Below are 20,003 nucleotides of genomic sequence, written 5' to 3'. Positions count from 1 at the left end.
TGCTGAGCACTGGGACCCACCCAAATGCACACACAAGCCCTTTGAGACCGATTTACCCCATTCCATGCTCGGTCACACATACAACACTTAGACCTGCCTTAAAATTCCCAGGCATGCGTGTAAACGCATTTGCTTCACCATGCACTGTCACTCCAGAGTGCAAAACCCACAAGGCACAGAAGCATTTCCCACTGCATAGACACGTAGTACACATATCATCCCTCCTATGCAGAGATTTCTGTCATAATTCACAGACACGCTTTACCATACTATTGGCCTACAACAGGGATACAACTTGTGTAATGGTTAAGAGCAAGGCCTGTGGACCCAGATCACCTGGGTTTGAATCCAGATTCCCATTCTTGCTAATTGTGTCACCATGGGTAAGTATATTTATTTGTTCTTTGGTTACTTGTCTGTAAAACCAAGATAACAGTAATGCCTACTTCAAAGGTCGATTGTGAATAATAAATGAATGAAGATATGTTAAGTGCCTAGTCCAGTGCCTCGTGCATAGGAACAGTTAGAGTTGTTACCTTATGTTATAGTCACTACCTCTTTCTACCACCACCGTCACTAGTAAAGCAAAAAGGGCCTACCCCAAATGGCTACCATCATCTGACAGTACAAACATTAACCACATAATACATAGACTAGCCCCGGAGCATCTAAAAACACTACAGCACGCAGATCACTCACCATAACATCCATACACCCTGTGGAACACAAGCAGAACCCTGAACCAGGAGCCACTCACAATGTCCAGAATTGCACACAGGCTGACTGTACGATGCACACACGCAGCTCAGAGCATGTGCACACACAGCACTCAGCTTCACCTCACGGAGGCAAAGACCCCCAACATAGCACACCCCTAAACTCACAGTCATACCCTGTATCACATAAACACACTCTCCTGCTGCCAGCTTTTTGTCCCATAATTTGGATTCCCTGATTTTCACCAAATGCTCCTAAGTTCATACTCCTAAATTTACAGCATTGCATTATAACCCAGAACCCTGTCTTGTAACACATTTACTTCCTCCAGTATCATGTTTGACCCATGAATAACCATACCCTACATGTACTAACTTGCCCATAAGTCTGACACTACCAAACATACAACCACATGCCCCCCACCATCCAGATCTGCCATGCTGTACCATGCAGAGATACCCCCAAGACACAAGCCCCTCCTAAGTGCACAGTATCACATCACAATGTATGCATGAACTCATCCCACAACTTACAGAATTGCACTGAAACACCCACACTCGCACAAAACAAAGCCAGGCAGGTGGGTGCCCAGACTGGCACAAGGCACAGACTAGTCTCAACTCACCTTAAATCAACCCACATTATACAAAACTTGGCCCACAACACTTAGACTCTCTCTGTGGTGAAAAACTCATACTCAGAACTGAAGCTGCCTGGCTTCCAATCTCACATCATTACAAATTTTGTGACCTTGAAAAGGTTTCTTGACCTCTTTGTGCCTTACTTTTTTCATCTATAAATTAGCAATAAGGGCACCTGTGTCGTAAACTGTTAAGAGGAATAAGTGAGTGAATGCCTATAAAGTGTTTAGCACGATACCTGATAAAGAATTAGCATTATTGCTGTTAGCTGATCTTCTTACTGTCATCCTTCATGCACATGGAACTGGATCATAATGGTAAGACTCAATCTCAAACAACTGGAAACATCCTTCTGCATAGAGTGTCCCCCATAAATCCCAGAATCACATCAACTCATACTGTCACCCCTCTTTCCTGTTGACTGCACTTAGCCTATAGCACCTATGAGCATTTACCACACAGTCTCTGCACAACATCTAGGCTCATCACACAATTAGACACATACTACAGAGCACAAAGCCATATTACAGAAACTCATCCATGTAAAACTCATACCAGTTCAATGAAACGCTCCACAATATACATGCTCACCCCAGAACACCATATTGGCTCCATGACACAAAGAATTCACTTTGAAATCTCTAGAAACAATCTACAGCACCTCAGCTTCTCCAAAATACAGAAGCATATCATAATACATAAACTTGGCTTCAATGAACACACCAGCTTCACAGCATAAGAAACCAGGATGTGTCCTCCGTCACAGATTCTCCCTGTAACATACATACTGGTTCAATCAAATGCCGTGTTACCTACCGAACACCAAGACTTGCCTTGTGAACACAGACATGTTCGACAACAAGCATTAAATATCTCCCAATGCACAGATTCGCCCCATAACACACAGACTTGCTCTGACACACACAGAAACCTACATGTCATCTAGGCTTGACTCACAACTACATACTGACTCCACAGCATGCAGCAATAGCCTAGGAAAACAGTCTTTCCCTACCACACACAGACTGGCCACACAAAATACCTCCTTCCTGATTCAATCTCCATCCCAGCAGCATGTCCCACAAAGGGTGTTTCACACACAGCAAAACATAGTGCACAGATATGCTCTGCTACACGCAGGCTTACTGAAGATTGAGACTGGCCCTGGAGCAGTCGAATCCACTTTGCAATGTACAGACTTCTCCAAATGCCACACTAGCCCACCAATCAGTAGTCACGCCCCATAAGGCATGGACAAACCGTGAGCACCGGTACACCTCACAACACGTGGGCATCCACAGACTCTACTCCCAGCACAGATGGGCTTCTTGGAATACTTCCTTGTCTGTACAAAACCTAGACTAGTGTAGAAGAAATGTCGAAAAATACACCCCACTTCCACCAACCTCGCCCCATGGCACCGAGACTCATCTGAAGCACACAGATTCATCCTTCCAGACACAAAATGGCCCACCATCACCCAGACTAGCTCCAGAACACCCAAACAGGAGCTATAGAATACACACATACCTTCAGATTCTTCCCACAAAATAATGACTGATCTCACAGAACACCTTCTTTCTCCAGAACACCAATGCTGGCTTTCAAGCACTAGAAATGATGAATGATATGCAGGCACTTTCTATAATAACAGATATTACTTGCAATACAAAGACTTGCTGAGATACACTCACACATGCCCCTAGCCTAACAGAATCACCCCATGAGAACTGAACTCACCCTGTGACACCTAGGCCTTCCCCTAAGTACATGGATGTACCCCATAATACTTATAATCCTCAGGCAACATCGACTGGTCCTGAAAAACAGATTTTTTTATTCCATAGCACCAAGACTTAGATGAGACCACATGGAAATGTTGAGCAAAATACATATAAAACCCCACAATGCTTAGACATGCCCAAACCCAGAGTCACTCCTTTACAGTCTCACTGCAGCATGCCAACCCGGGGACTTGCCTAAGACAGGCCAGCACGTGTGATCCAGACCTGTTCCACAAAACCTGAGTGCACTACGTCAACCAGACTTACCTTGGAGGAGCCAAGCTGGACCTGTAACAGCCTGACTTGTCCCATATCAACCAGACTGACATGGCAATATCTAGATTGTCCACAAAACACATAGAAAGACTCCCCACAATGTTTGCTTGTCTCCACAATACTGAGACTTTCCTCACAGTACACAGAAATGCGGGAAAGATAAAACCTACAACAATAGGACCTGCCCCCATAGCTCCCAGATTTCCACACCCACCCACAATGGCCCTAAATAAACCCAAAATACACCAACACAAGCACACGTGCCTTGCAATGCCAGTCTGTACCTCATGCCACGTGGCATGCTCCGGAATACACAGATTAAGATGTGCCTCAGCACACATAGGAATGTTGAATAACACAGAATCTCATACACAAAGCAAGGGATGTGTTCAACAACATTCAAACTTAACTCGTAAGACTCATGATGTACCTGTGACAACTAGATTCACCCCCAAACACCTGGACTGACTTCACCACACTCAGACTGGTCCCACAACACATAATAATGGCCCACAGTCAAAAGAATCTTCCCAATCCATAGGTTGGCCATAAAACACCCTATCCTTTTGCCTTCACTATATCAAGACTTGCCTCTCAGCCCACAGAAGGTGAACAAAACAGAACACCCACCAGTGCATGGGGTACCTCACAGTCCCCAGACGCACTGCACGACTGGCCCAGTAACACGGAGATAATCCCCACAGTACACATACATCCTCCGAAATCTATGAACTATTTCCACAACATACACACCCCATAATGCCTCTTTTGCTACTACAACAGAAATGCTAGCTTCACAGAACTGAGAAATGCAATGAAAATCCTCAGGCAGAACACTCATCATCCATATATATTACACAAGGTCAGAACTTGTCTCAGGACACACAACACCAGACCAGCTACATAAAGTAACTTCTCACTTCTATGCTACCAAGTTGTGTTTCACAGCACAAGTCTGTGGTGCTGGAAAATACAGAGACAAAGCCCCTAACAGACATAAATGTCACCCGGCTCCACTCCACACATCCTGACTTGCCACAGAACAATCCATGCTCTCCCAACTCCCAAGGTCCCAGCTACCCAGATTGGCCTCATGGCACAAATTACATTCTCCATTACATACTCTCCCCATACACATCAGCCCTGCAAAGATCTTTCTTTTGCAATACATTTTCCTCTGATCTTACAACCTGCAGAAAAAAACCCACAATGCACATACGTACTATATAACAACTTCTCGACTGTCAAACACAAAGACTTGCCTCACAACACACAGTAAGGATTGGAAACAGAAAAATCTCTCAATTCACAGATAGATGCCACTACTCACTTCATACTACAGTGTCACACAGCAAGATCCATACTGGCCCCACAGTACACAGACATATCCCCCTACACATGGACATGCCTGCAAAGACCCAGGCACTCCCCATAACACACATATTAACCCAACAAAATGTTTTGACCTACACAACAAGCAGTTTTGATTTATAGCATCTGTAAATGCTGATGCAAACCAGCAAATCCTATACTGTCCATAAATGCTCCATTAGTTGAAAGCTTGTTGGCACAATATCCACACTTGCCCCATGACATACAGACTTGGTTCATGAAGCCCTACTCACCCTGGATCACAGAGACTGACCTAACAGCACTGACATGTCCCTAAGACAAGCCCTGCCTTCATTACACCAAGGCTTACCTTGGAGAACACAGGAAGGATGGGCATCCCATACAAGTCACACAAGAGACATGCCCACAGGACCCAGACTTGCTGCACAACACTCACACTGGGGCACTCCTACTCACCTGGTAGCACCGATTACTCCCCAACATACACACACAACCAGTGTAAACAAGCATTTCCTCCATACCACCCAGACACGCCTTACAATGTAGAGACAACCCTCAGAACTGAGACCCTCCCCAAATGATTCAGAGAATTGCATAACACAGAGTTCTCCCTATTATGTCCAGACCATCCTCATACCACCCCAAATTGCATCAAAACACACACTCAATCCAAAATATATAGCTTCTCCTACCACTCACTCCTCAAGCCTCTTACAATAATGTGGGTGCCTCAGAGGCACAGGATTGCACAACAACTTACAGATGTTTCTCAGAACAGACAGTCATGGGGATAGACACATGGTATGCAGTTACATCCTCAAACACACAGACTGGCCTCCTAACCTGGCCAGCATAGTCTTGGCCAGCAGCTCTAAGACATACCACAGAAAACGGACTCGTCCCACCAACATATGGATTTTTCCTAGCTTCCAAATTCATTCTCCAATGCCCAGACTTTTGCCTCCATGCACAGTGTGAGCCTACAATGCAGACTTCCCCACAAAACAAATAATATGCTCACTTCTAGCATAGAAGTGAGAAGTTACTTTATATTGCAATGCACCACAACCACCAGATATTACCCCAAACACAGACATGCTCCACAGTGTCAAGAAACACCCCATAGCTTCTGTAGGACCCCTGCAGTTCTCAGACTCTCCCATTACTCCACACCAACCACAGAGTACCTGGACCAACCTAAGATGTCCCACATGCTTCATGACACAAGACGCCCAGTGTAGGCCATAGACTCTGATCATAATGTACAACTCCACTTCATGATGCAAAAATTCACAAAATGCGCAAACTCATTCTAGAATGCATCCTATTACCATAACACTTAGGTTTGCCTCAGAAATGAGTCTTGCACCAGAATACTACAGAAGGGCCTCCCAGTGCCTACAGTGAACTCATAATCAAAACACTCGCTCCACATTGCTTGGACTCAAATACCAGGCGGTGACCTACAACCTACAGATAAGTTCCGCAATGCCAAAAAAATCTTTCTATAGTGCACAGCTTCACTCTAAAACCTCCAATTACCCCATTGCGGCAAGAACAGATCCCAAAGATCCAGCCACACCCCCAAATTGTCTTGCCGCACAATACTAAGACACATCTTAGGGTGCACAAACTAGCTCCACAGTAGGTAGATACAGCTTACAATAGGCAGATGTCCCCTGTGACAGGAAGACTTTCTCACAAACACTAAATTGCCTCAAAATGCCTACAATCACTCTGCAGTGCAAATACCCCTCAAAGAAAACACATGCCCCCCAACACCCAGAATTACTCTAGGACTGATAGACTTGGCCTGCAGAATCAAGACCTACCCCATATTGTACAGATACTTTCCTCACCAGACATGTGTTTTACAGCCAGTTCTCACTCCATAAGCCACCTCAGCTGACCCCTAGATACAGTCTACAGTATACGTCCTCACCCCAGCAGCACCTCAGCAAACTCTCCAATGAAAGGATGCATCCTGCACTGCACAATGTACCTTGAAATTTTATGGATACTCCCCACAGTCCCTGAATTGCCATGGCATTTTGAGACTTCTGCCAAGTGCAGACTCTCCAAAACACCTAGAATCCAGTCATGGCATACAGACTCAACCATTTTAGATTCTCCCCACGACACACTACTATGCTCCACAACACTGACTCCTACGGCACCCAGAATCTGATCCCAAACTCACATCACCCCACAACATCCAAACATGACCCACAATACACAAAAATGTACGTGAAAACAATATATAACAAGGTTCACAATGTACAGACTTGGCCCCAAATGCTCAGAGACACCCTGTGATTCAAAAACCTGCCTTCAAAATAAACTGTCCCTCACTACAAAGACTCAACAAAGGTACACTCAGTTACATAATGGTATACCTCACAACACACAGAGTCTTTTTTGGTGGGGGCAGCAGGGTATTGGGGATTGAACTTAGGGGTGCTTTACTTCTGAGCTATATCCCAGCCCTTTTTATTTTTTTATTTTGAGACAGGCCTTGATGAGGCTGGCCTTGAACTTGTGATCCTCCTGCCTCAGTCTCTCAAGTTGCTGGGATTACAGACCTGCACCACTGCACCTAGCTAGAATTGCATCTTAATGCAGACTGGACCTACAAGGCACAGAGTGGTCCCATAGTACAAACACGAGCTCCATCACATCCCAGGCTTGTGCCTAATGACCCAAACTTTCTTTGCAACAATAAAACATAACCCATACCACATCTGGAATTAGCCTATATCATACGTACTCACCCCATGATGCATAGAATTGGACCACAACCTCTGGAAGTACCATACTATGTGCAGTCAGAACCTTGCACTGGAGGGATTTCACCCCTCAAAAATGTGGATTCCCCATAAAGCACAAACATACTTTAGTTGCAAAAATAAGTAATATTATGCAGATTACTATGGAATCTCTGAAATCAATCTATGAAGCATAGTCTTACCCTGTGACTTGAAGCCATTTCCTGCAATATACAGACTTCACTGTGTGAACCACAGTATCTAGACCTGCCCTGCAGTTTAGGACTGTTCACAGTCCTAAACTCCCTAGGGTTGCACATATGTGCATCCCAAATATTATAATAATAAAAATCATGGCACCCCAAATCACTCCCACAAACCACATTCACCCCAAGTCAACTGCCCCAGAACTCACAGGCACAAGATTCATAGAGACAACCTACCACTGCTTCACCTCATACCATCTGTGTTTGCCTCTTTGAATGCAGAAAAACAGCAACACAATGCACACACACACTTCAAGCTGCCCACATACTTACCAGTAATGCTTAGAGCCACTTTTTTATCAGACTCACCCCCAAATGCGCAGACTCAACCCCTAATGCAGAGACTTCCTTTAAACCAGAAAGATTATCTCCATCACAAGCAGATTGACCTCGCTAGACTCACCTCACCACATCTAGCCTTGCACCATGATATAAAGACATGCCATTTAACACAGAAATCAGCACCAGAGAATTCAGATTAGCCCCATAGTCTTCAGAGACTCAAACCCTAGACTACATCATGATGCGGAGAAGAGCTACCCACAGGGAGACATAACACACCCCACAGCAAGTAGACTTACCCCACATTTTGTGACACCTAGACTTACTAGAGTGCTCAAAAGGCCAATCAATACCTAGGGAAGAGTGTGATGTGCATGTTCACACTCCAACATTAATTCACTTCATGAGACCAAACTCAGTCCTATATTGACTCCTAAATGACCAGCCATATTGCTGTATAGGATCTGAACATGTGCTCACACAGAGCTTTGGCAAGCGATTTCACTTCCTTGAGTCTGTTTGCCCATTTGCCACCATGTATGAAATCCTTATGCTATTAAGGATTAATTGAGATTGTTTCAGGAAAGGACGAAGATTCAGAACACAGCCTTTGCAGGCAGACACGCCTGTCTCCCATCCTGGCCCCACCGCTTCCCGGTGCTGGCAGCTGTTAGGTAGTTGGAATGGTCCATAGTAGAATACGAGGACTGTGGGTTGGGTGAAGTCAGACCCGGTTTGACTTCAGTCTCTGCCACTTACTGGCCTTATGACCTCAGCTGAGGCACTCTAATTCTCTGATTCTCAGTTCCTCATTTGCAGACGGGATGATGCTGGTTCCTGCCTCCTAGGTTAAATAACACCTGGCAGCTTAATCTTAATTTTCAGCCAAAGGACAGTAGAGTGGGGAGGGCAGAAGCAGTAACTTCAGAGCCCTTTTAACAGGCAAGCCCCGCAAAGCAGGAGGTAGCATGTAGGCCCTGCCTACTGCCCGAGGCCAGGAAGAAGCCAGGTGCGTGCTGGCGTCTTCACCAGAAGTGCCCTGACGGCAATTTCAATATCTGGGCAGCTACTTGTTTTTTGTCTTTAGATAATAAAAATCTTGTATTATTAGATCAGTCACTATATTCAATAATTAGTGTTTTTCAGAGGAGGCTGTATTTTTATTTTGCTGATTATGTAAAGAAAAGGAAGAAAAATTTGAGCCCCTTCTGCTTGGTTATATCCTAGAAAAACAGGTACATAAATGACCAGAACAGTCTTCTTGGAAGAAAGTACCCCCATCCACTCATATTCATTCATCATAGACAAGTACATATACCCTAGAAAATACACACATACACACACACACACACCACACCAGTAGTACCACAGATGTTTACACTGACACGTCTACACAAAGACAAACAATCTTAACCCCATATACCATGCATTCACACAGCCACAACCAAAAGACATGTTTACGCAAATATGAACATAAAATCCAGAGTACCAACAGGGGACATGTGAGGTACATGAGATACACATGTGTAATACAGAGATACACAGGGTCCCATAATGTCTTATGTAGGCATATAGCAATGTGTAGTCTGTACACACCAGACTCACACAGACACAGGGAAGCTCACAGAGACCAATGTATGCAGACTTAGGCATCCAGAGGATGTGTTTGCTTACTCCTGATCTCTAAGATGAAAAAACATGTGCACACAAAACACATAAAAACATGTTGATACTCCTTGAGGCACGAAGCAGATACCTTCTCAGAAACTCCCAAAGGTTTACATGGAAATGTGGACAAGCCACCTGAACCCACATGGGCACGTATGTATTTGTGTGTGTGCGCACATACCTGTAGGCAGATGCATAGAGTCATTCATATATAGATACAGGTATATGTGTCTCTACTGATACACAGAGACATTTATATAAACACTCATGCATAAGTGATGCAGGTGGGGACTAATACAGTTTTAAATATGTATGTGCACATATGCTCACAGTCACATAGATATACACAGAGATATAACTTATTACACACGCATAAGCATGCTCATGTCCACATACATAACACAAGGGTTCATGTTCACTGTTAAACATATGAATACACACATGCGCCTGGAGATATGTGCATGCACACACAGACACAAAACAAACTGGTGAAGAGATCTGTCCATTCACACACAGACAGTGGCATATACATATGAGCATATACATCTATGCTTAGATAAGGAGAGGGACGTTTAGCATAATCGCATATATATGCAGATCCTTGCTCACAGAATCATCCACTTATACATAGAGAAACAGACCCAAAGACACACACAAAGATATATATAGGCAAACACATCTATATTGTCACACTTACTCACTCAGATACACAAGAGGAGAATGCCAAGTTATGTGACTGTCTAGAGAGACAGATATATTCACAGAGGCACAGGCATGTGCACGGAGACAAGACACGTACACATACCTGTACCCATGCATACTCACTTGGAGGTGGACACAGAGACTTGTACAGATGCATCAGAATCATACGGATTTTTTAATATGCAGACTACCACATGGATGCACACACACACGTGGAGACACATAAACATTTACTATATAAATATATACACAGACACATGCGAGTCTGTTGGCCTGCCCTCAAAGATGTGGAAGCATGTGCACTCACAGTGAAAAATCTCAACATACATTCACAGACACGTACTGGTTCACACTTGTGTGTATCTCATACATACACATGCAAATGTAGATGGGCATACATAACAGAGGCATGCACAAATAAACCCCAGGGCAGAGAGCTATGTATGTACCACAGATCACAATTCCCACACGTACTGAGTCCTCACATGCACGGCAATATGCTAACTACACATAGATGCACTCATTCAGAGATTCTCAGAAGACATTAATTTGCATGCAGACAGATTTATATTCAAACACACACCCCCTTGTAGATAGCAGATGGTCACACAGGCATACACACACAAACAGGTGGATGAACACATGGATGAACACCAAAGCTTACACATGTGAATATAGATGCTCCCAGACATAAAGAGAATTACAGGCAAGAATATAAAGGTACAGATGTGGAGACTCACGCCCAGACATACACATGTACACACAGATACATGGACACACAGAGACTCACACAGATGAATATTTGCAGCCATTTAATGGGGATCAAACATGTCTACACAGATACAGATGCCATCTTACATGTGGGGATTCAGCACTAGATAAATATAGGTACAGCCTTACAGATTTACATATGTACTCATCCTCTTACATAGTGATGCACTCAAAACATCTTGCAGACATATGCACACAGAGCTCTGTAAATACACTTGCATATAGACACACAGATGCACATGCAGATGTATACTCACTTGCCATGCCTTCTCTCAGAAAGACCAGGGTAGATCACATTCTCAGCACAGAAGAGACACATGTATATGTCTGTACATAATGCATACCTAAACACATTTGAAAGTGTGCACATACAAGCATCCATACATACAGGCATACACATTCACATGCCAACATACACACACTGACACACAGTCACACACAATGATCCATAGATCTACTCGTATGCTTATAATGGTACACAAGTTCTAAATGCATGTTAAATATATGAAAGCACACCTAGATTTACATGTGCCAGCATAGGTATGTAGGTGCTCAAAACAGAAACACAGACTTACATGTACAGACACATGCAGATTTATACTTATAAAAACACAAACATCCAATCACATGGAAGAAGACACACAAATATTTTTTAAAGGGAGCTGTGACTTTTAATGAGCGTTTGTCTTAGGATCTTAAAGAGAAACTGAAAATTGTCAAGCCCCCTAAGCTGACTACACTGTATAAAAGTAGATCAGAAAGATCTTCGAACGATTGAGTGCATGCGTGTTGCACACACACCCACATGCACATGCATAGGTAGTTCCACATAAACAGAATGAGAGATCACATGGAAGCACAGAAATATCAACCAGTACATAGCCAAATACAGAAAGATAAGTTCACACACATACATGCACAAACAGCGCTGAAATGTCACACTTTAATACTTAAATATATAGCTATTAAATGCGAAACATTTTCATCCCAGTTCTGTCACTTACTGCCTCATTGATTTGGGGTCATTTTATTGCTTTCTCACAGGTAAATAGGGATAATCTTGGCATCTATTATTCAGAGTTGTTTGAAGATTCAGTGAAATAAAGAGATTGGCCTTACTACTCAGAATGCCACAGGTGTCGCTGCTGCTGCTATTTTTTATTTTGCTGGAGCCAAACTGCTTATCTAGATAGAATTTGATTTTTATGGTCAAACTGCATGATTTTATTATATTGTTTTTTAAATTAACTTTATTTGTAAATGTTCTAATAAAGAATAATTTTTAATGTATTAGTAAAGAATACATTATATTCACAAACAAGATCATTTCTGAAATTTTCAAAGGTGATAAGGGTTTCTTACTGTCCCTGAAAAATGGAAAGACATGAAACAATTATTTCCTGTTCCTATTATTTGTTGTTGTTATTACCCTCTTAAGCATTCTTTTCCTTCTTGCAGAAGCGGGGAGATTGAGAGGAGAGTGGGTGAGAGAGAGGGCTTCGTGCCCAGTGCACACTTGCCACCTAGTGACCATATCGAGTAAGTACACTATTTGCGTGTTGCTCTGAACTGTCCTGGTGTAACCATCCTGGTGGATAAGCAGGATACATCACATTATCGTAGTTTCTGTTATATCCCGAAATTTAAAAATAATAATAAAAAGGAACTTCTTTGAAAATCTCATTCCATTCCCCCCACATGCCCCAAATTTTCATTTGTGCTTCACAGGCAATATGTTCTATAGCAGTGATTTTACATTTTCTAATTATTTTCACCTAAAATCATTTCAAGAAACCATGTACCCCACTAAACTCTTGCCTTAAAGTTAACACCTGAAATTTATTATAAATTTAAACATCTGCAAAGTTATAATTTCTACCATATTGTAACTACATATGGTTTTAAATAAAATGATTTCATGACATGTTCCATTATTCAATGAAATATAAATGCCATATTAATTTAAACTTCATCATTGTTGATTTAAAGAAAAAGTACAGGGAACTAGGTCAGCTTTAGTAGTCAGAAATTTACATGATTTTTCCATATCCTTGAAATAACCATTCCATTCAACTTCTTCACGTAATTTATTCTAAGGCAATATATTTTTATGTTAAAAGGCCTTTTAATGGTCTCCCTATAATATATCTCCTGCAGGAAATATATAAGGATTGAAATAAATTTCCCTTTGACTCTAAGCCTCTAAGTATTAAAACTTTTACCATTAAATTATTAGTAGCAGACAGTTGATCAGAAGAGCATAAGATATTATACATTTTGGTATGTAATTAGTAAAATGAAAAGCAGAAGTGATTGGGAAAGCATCTCTTAAGTAACTATGATCTTATTTTTCCCAATTTCATGACTCTCAGAATGACCATTATTTCTAATAAGACAGAATGTAATATTTTTTATTATTTTTCATTTTTACAGATAGAACTCAGATAACTTTGTTCTTACAAATAAGCAGAAAGAAAAGTAATGATTGTCTAAGTCATAGGTCAAAAATCCCAGTGTGACCTATCATCAAAAATAATTTTTCTCTGGGTGCAGGGGCATGTGCCTGTAATCCCAGTGACCGGGGAGTTTGATACAGGAGGTTCACAGGTTCCAGGCCAGCTTCAGCAACTTAGTAAGACCCTGTCCCTCAGAATAAAAAAGGACTGGGGATGTAACAACTCAGTGGTAAAGCACCCCTGGGTTTAATCCCCAGTGCCAAAAAATAAAATAGAGTAAGTTTTAATGTTAAAGCTTAACGGGCAGCTTGATTAGGTCCACCTTTAATTCCATGAAAGCAAAGAAGCCCTCTCACTTACTAAAGGATTTGCTGCAGAGCCATTTACATTTTCAGTTTCCAGGAAGTTTACCAGAATGGCTTCACTAACATTTACCAAATGGCCATTATGTCTGTTATACTTTCACTTTGAGGCAGTATGTTCGGTCCACTATACTTACAAAAGGTTAGGAAGATCAAAATACTTAGATCAATATGTATTTGCCAATACAAGAATTTTGATAAAATGGTTTTGATTTATGGCATTCTTTAAGTATAAAAACTTGGTACAGATTAGAATCAATAGTATTATAAAAAATATTTACAATTTAATTGACAAAGTCTATATTCATGTCAAAATAATCAGCCAAATCAGATTTATTTTTAGAAGAAAATCTGGCTTTATTTTTTAAATGAAACTATATCAAGATGCATTTGATGCTCAGTGTTAAAACCACAGAGAAGTCAAATGGGGACTATATCATGTTAAATGAATGAAGTAAATATAAGATTAAAATAATAATGAGGTATTTATCCACTTCAAAGTAAATTAAGAAATTAAATACTAATTTTATTTGTGGCATGTAATTCTGTTTGTTTATTTTTGTGGTGCTGGAGATCAAACCCAGGGCCCCACACATACAAGGCAAACATTCCAGCACTGAGCTGCAGCCACCGTCCCTGGTACTTAATTTTAAATTAAACAGTAAAATATTTAGCAGATATTATAAGGCAGATGAAACAAGGAATCTGATGGCAAGTAGTTTCATTTGGTAAATATATAAACACATGTTTTTAGAACACTAGTGTTGGGTTTCTGGGAATAATTCATCACACAAAAAATATTTTAAATCCATGAATTTTGTTAGAACACGGAATCAAACTTTTCAGCCATATTTTATGAAAGAAGAAAGTATAATTGCTAAAAATAACTGGTCTGGAAACTAGCACTTCATTTTATTTTTGATAACGTGAGGTAAAAAATGTTGTTTATAAAACAAACTGAGGATTGGTTCTAATTCGAAAAGATATTTCGAGATACAATCTGAAAAAAAAAATGGGTTTTAATTAGTTTCACTGAATGATGTACCTTATCTGAAAGAAAGCACATGCAGTTTCTATGCATACATTTTACCAGTGTAAACATTTTTAGTGCAGGAAAATAATCCAGTTATAGTTAAAAGAATCAGCATCAACAGTGCATACTGCTATTAGCCAGGAGGTACTTTTCTTTTTCATTGACGACACATTTTAGTGCTTAGAATTGAGAATAACTGGAAAATAATGCTTAACTTTAAACTTGTGGGGGATGGGCAGTAAAGTTGTCCCTGGGCAAATTAATTTTAAGAGCAAATACACATGAAAATTGAGAATCAGAAAGTGGACCCCCTGATCCGTCCCTACTCATATACTTTTTTTTCTTTTGTTTTTGGGTACCAGGGATTGAACCCAGGGACATTTAACCACTGAGCCACATCCACAGTCCTTTTTATATTTTATTTAGAGACAGGGTCTCCCTGAGTTGCTGAGACTGGCTTTGAATTTGAGATCCTCCCAATGCACCTGGCCCTACTCACATACTTCTTAAAAGATTTCATGTACCAGTAGCCTAGTTTGAAGACCATTGTGCTAGACTATCCCCAGCAGGATTGTTTCTGAGCAATGTATTATTTTCTTTGTTGGAATAACAAGTTATGGTAGTTCATATTTGCAAGGGTGCAGTGGATGGATGTAGCTGCCACTTTTGAATTTCTGCCAATTGCTTGTATGGTTCATCATGTTTGAGCAAAGTATTCTGGAAGGGATTAGTTTGTTGGTAAATGCATATATTGACTAGACCTAAGTTGTCCAGTTTGGGAGCCACAAGTCACATGCAGCTATTGAAATATGGCTGGTTTGAAATATGGCTGGTATTAATTGAGATACACTGTCAGTGTAAATACACAGTAGATTTCAAAGACAGGGCAAACATAGGTAAAGTATTTGGTTAGTATTTTATGTTGGTTACAAGTTGATAATATTTTGGATATGTTGAGCTAAATAATAAATGACATTAAAATTAATTTCACTTGGTTTTTAAACTTTAAAATATTGCAACATGAAAACTGAAAATTATGTGTGTTTTTCACATTAGATGTGTTATAAGATAGCACTGGTATAGAGCTGCTTTTGAAAAATCTCTACTTCCTTTAAAGCCCTAAGTAGGGGAAAAAATTGATTTATCCATTAATCTAGTCTAGTATATTAGTATTCGGATATAACCAGTATCTTTTACTGGTGTTTTGGTTTTCATGTTGGAGAATTGCTAGTTGTGATCAGGAAAAAGTAAAAACAAAGCAATATTCTGTTAATGATATTTGAAAAAGAATCTTTAATTAGTACCTAGAAATTTTCCTAGTATGAATTTTAGGAAGCATCTCAGTGGTTGCCTGTGCAGCTTTTCAAACTCTTCATAATTCCCAATAGTGGATATTGTAAGCATTTCATCACCTGAGATTTTTTAAATGTAATTCTTTTTATGTAACACTGAGAAAAAAATACACTTCCAGAAAAACTATTATGTAATGCTTTCATGTCCATAGAGTTCTAATTTTATACTCACAGAAAGAACTTATTTATACATATATGTTTATCATGTTTCATGATGTTACAATAACCATGGCCAAATCTAAGCATACATAGACAGGGACAGCTCCCATTCAGCGGCCTTTTGGCCCATGGTGACTGTAGAATGCCGTTCATTCTTATTTCAGAGATATGAAAAGATGAAAAAATCTGCATCTTAGAATCGATTAAGTAAAGTAAGTCATTTGTCAAGACAAAAGGATCATGGAAGGCAGAAAACCAAACTCCAAGGCATACCAGTATTGGAGTTTGGACATCAGCAGACATCAGTGAAAATACCCTTTCTGAATATTGCATTTAGAAAAAAACAAAACATGGCTGTCTTTTAAAATGTCATCACAGACCTCTTAAATAGCATTACATATACATTTCATCTTTGATGGTTTTGCCAGCATTCTGTTACTGGTTTCCTGGCTGGGAAGTGGGAGGGCTCTGGAACAATGGGGATGGCTGGACACAGACTGGATTTTTCCACTCTGAAAATGCCTAGCATCTCTGCATGAGGACCACTTAGCACAGTCTTGTGGGAGGCTGTGCCTTTAGTGGCTGTTTGTTCTTCGTAAGTGGGCTGACAAAGGGAGCCTTTTTTCTTGTCATGGCTTAGTGTGCTCTTAGCACCATCAATGTATTCTTTCTCAACTGAAGGGCCTAAGCGGGGAAGGGATGGAGATTGAGCTGCCTTCCTTCTTTTGTTTTATATAGTATTTGAGAGGGGGCAGCAAAATATATCAGGATTCCAAGAAGTATGTTATCTTCCAAATCAATGAAATAAAAAACAGATTTGTCATCCGAGAATTGTGACGTATCTCTGATTCTCATAGTACTCTTGATGCGAGAGATTTATAAGAGCTAACAAAACCAAAATTTTCATGAAATGAGAATAAAAGAACAGATGACACATTCTGTCCCTTATCCCTACAGTTGAACAGTACACTAAGACTTAGCAACATGGCCAACTTTATGGGCTTGGGACCTAGGCCCTGTGCTTAGAAGGTCTCTATGATTGGTTTAATAGTGGGCTATCACTGACTTGAAATATTTAAAAAGTTTTGAGGAAAGAGCCCCACATTTGCATATTATACTAGACTCCACAAATTATGTAGCTGATGAGGAGATATTTTTCATTGACTAATTCACTGAAGTTTCAAAATTAAATTTGAAGCAGTGCCTTTGTGATGTTTGTAAGGAAAGAAGCAGATGAAGGAAACAGAGAGGGCAGGTGGCTCAGCAGTAACACAGGTCTGCAATTCAGGACAAAGCTGCAGAGGGGGCCCAGAGGAGACTGAGACCCATCTTCCCTTTCAGTCTGAGGTAGATAAAGAGGCCTGAGCCAGTGGGAGAATTTTTGCAGTTAGGCCATTGCTAGGGGTTTGTCAGGGAGGGGTCCTTTTGGTCCTCACCTCCATTCTTTGAGGTGGTCACTTTTCCATGCGGATCCAGGTATTTCCAGGTTTCCAGACCCAGATAAAAATTTCCTAATAATTTGTATGATTGTAGAGTATATTTTCTTCGTATGATGATGGAGTATTGGCTGAGGTTTAAGGTCAGGGTGAGTCAGAGTGACTGTGAGGTGAGTCCTCTAAGATGGAGGATATGTTTCAAAATGGCATTGCCTATGTCAGGTTCTTCCTAACAATGTCATGCACTGATTCTTGCCATCTGTGCTCATAAAAGTAGAATCCATAAGGTACCATTATGAGTATTGCTATTGTTAGGAGTAGTAGTTGTAGAAGAGTAAGAGGATTATTTATGTTACTCAACAGTACTTTATATCAACTCCCCATGTGTTCATGATATGACCTGGGATATCTTTAATGTCTTTGTTCTCTCATCTGTAAAATGCCAAAGGCATTATACACTTGCCCTACTTAACCCCAAACGATAAGGCCAATTGTTAGGATAAGACTGAAATTCCCATGGAAGTTACTTCGAGTTCTTTAAAGGTTGAAACAGATGTAAAAGATGATAAATTCCTCTTGGAAGCACAGACTGGGTGGGAACCACCTGCCTAGGATCCTGGGAGCCTTGTTGGTCTCCACAGTGATGCTACTGTGGTCCATGACTGCAGAGCAGGTATTCCAAAAGATCCTAGAACCAAAAAATCAGTTCCTTCAAAATCTAGGAGCCCAAGCAGGGCTTCTCACTGTTCTCAAAGACCTGAGTTCAGGCACCTGGGATAGAAATGGCAGAAATGCAGACATGATTAGGGGGCTAGGAAGAGAGGAGAGGAAGTGCAGCCTGGAAAAGTACTGTGAGGCCCTGAAACACAGTCACAAGTACTGTGGGGCCTCAGAGTTGGAAAAGGAATCGCCAAGAGTGCCAGTCACTTCAGACAGAAGTGTTCTTGTTGCCCAGAGAAGAATTGAATGCACAGTTGCTGTTACCTAAGGAAAGGAAACTTGTGCTTCTGATGTGTGAAGGAACTTTTCTTTTTTTTGGATGTAGGGGAAAACCCAAAACTAGAGCCTCAGAGGAAGTCCGGAAATACCAGATGGCTTTAAAGCATGCAAGAATGCAGGCTTGTAGCTCAGTGGTGGACGCCTGCCTAGCATATGCACAAGGCCCTGGGCTCAGTCCCCAGTATCAGGGGGAAACCAAAAGAATGCCTGGAGATTCCCTCCTTGGTATATCCTGAGGCTCTATTTAAACAACTGCAGGGGTTTGTGATAAAACACAATGGGAGAAATAAAAATAGTACTTAAAATGAGACCATAAAAATGCCATCAGAACGATATTTACAGATCACCTTGACAATTATTCCCTGTTCCTGATGAGAGCCAGCAATTGACAGCTTGCTGTATTCCACTTATCCCTTTTACATTACTGACAGAGAGTCCCTCCCTTTTTCTCAACCCTATCAGGCCCAGGAAATCACTTTAACATCACTATACCTTTATATCAGTAGGGAATTTCTGTCCATTTTTATAGTAAGTAAAAACTGAATATATAGGTCGTATTTTACGTAAAGAAAGTTTTTCCAGAGGTACTCATAGTATGTATTTTATTATAATTTAAATTATTTAGCAGGACTTATTAAGAGGCCCTATGCTGAATATGTTGAAAATCCACCAATTACACAGAAGGGCATTTAGCTGGACTAGGGTGGGGTACACTGGTAGGATTTCTGTGACAGAGGAAGGTCAAAATCTTACAGTACGTGAATTTCCTATTGGGCAAAGTAAGTATAATTAATTCAGTCATTTGAGATTTGCTCTTGGATTTGTATGTTAAATCCAGAGTACTTAAAGAAAAGAAAGAAACACTTTCCTTTTTTTCTGCATCCCACCAAATAGAAAATTTCTTAACTCTCTTTTTCTATATCATTTCCTCCCCTGTTGAAACATGGCCTCTTTTGCAAGTGAAGAAATAAGTAAACTGTT

General features: G+C 40.8%; 1 long non-coding RNA gene across 1 annotated transcript in view; it reads left to right on the top strand.

Annotated features, from left to right (window-relative positions):
• The first annotated feature begins 293 nt into the window (after window positions 1–293).
• LOC306651660 overlaps window positions 294–20,003 on the top strand; it is a 51,932-nt gene continuing 32,222 nt past the window's right edge. Inside the window, exons 1-2 of the long non-coding RNA XR_013761175.1 lie at window positions 294–383; window positions 12,684–12,764. This is a non-coding gene — a long non-coding RNA (uncharacterized lncRNA). The remainder of the gene's footprint in view (window positions 384–12,683; window positions 12,765–20,003) is intronic.

The sequence above is a fragment of the Sciurus vulgaris genome, assembly GCF_902686455.1.
Source record: "Sciurus vulgaris genome assembly, chromosome: X".
Taxonomy (NCBI): Eukaryota; Metazoa; Chordata; class Mammalia; order Rodentia; family Sciuridae; genus Sciurus; species Sciurus vulgaris.
The sequence above is the reverse complement of the archived record's forward strand: the minus strand, read 5'-3'. Positions and strand labels throughout refer to the sequence as shown.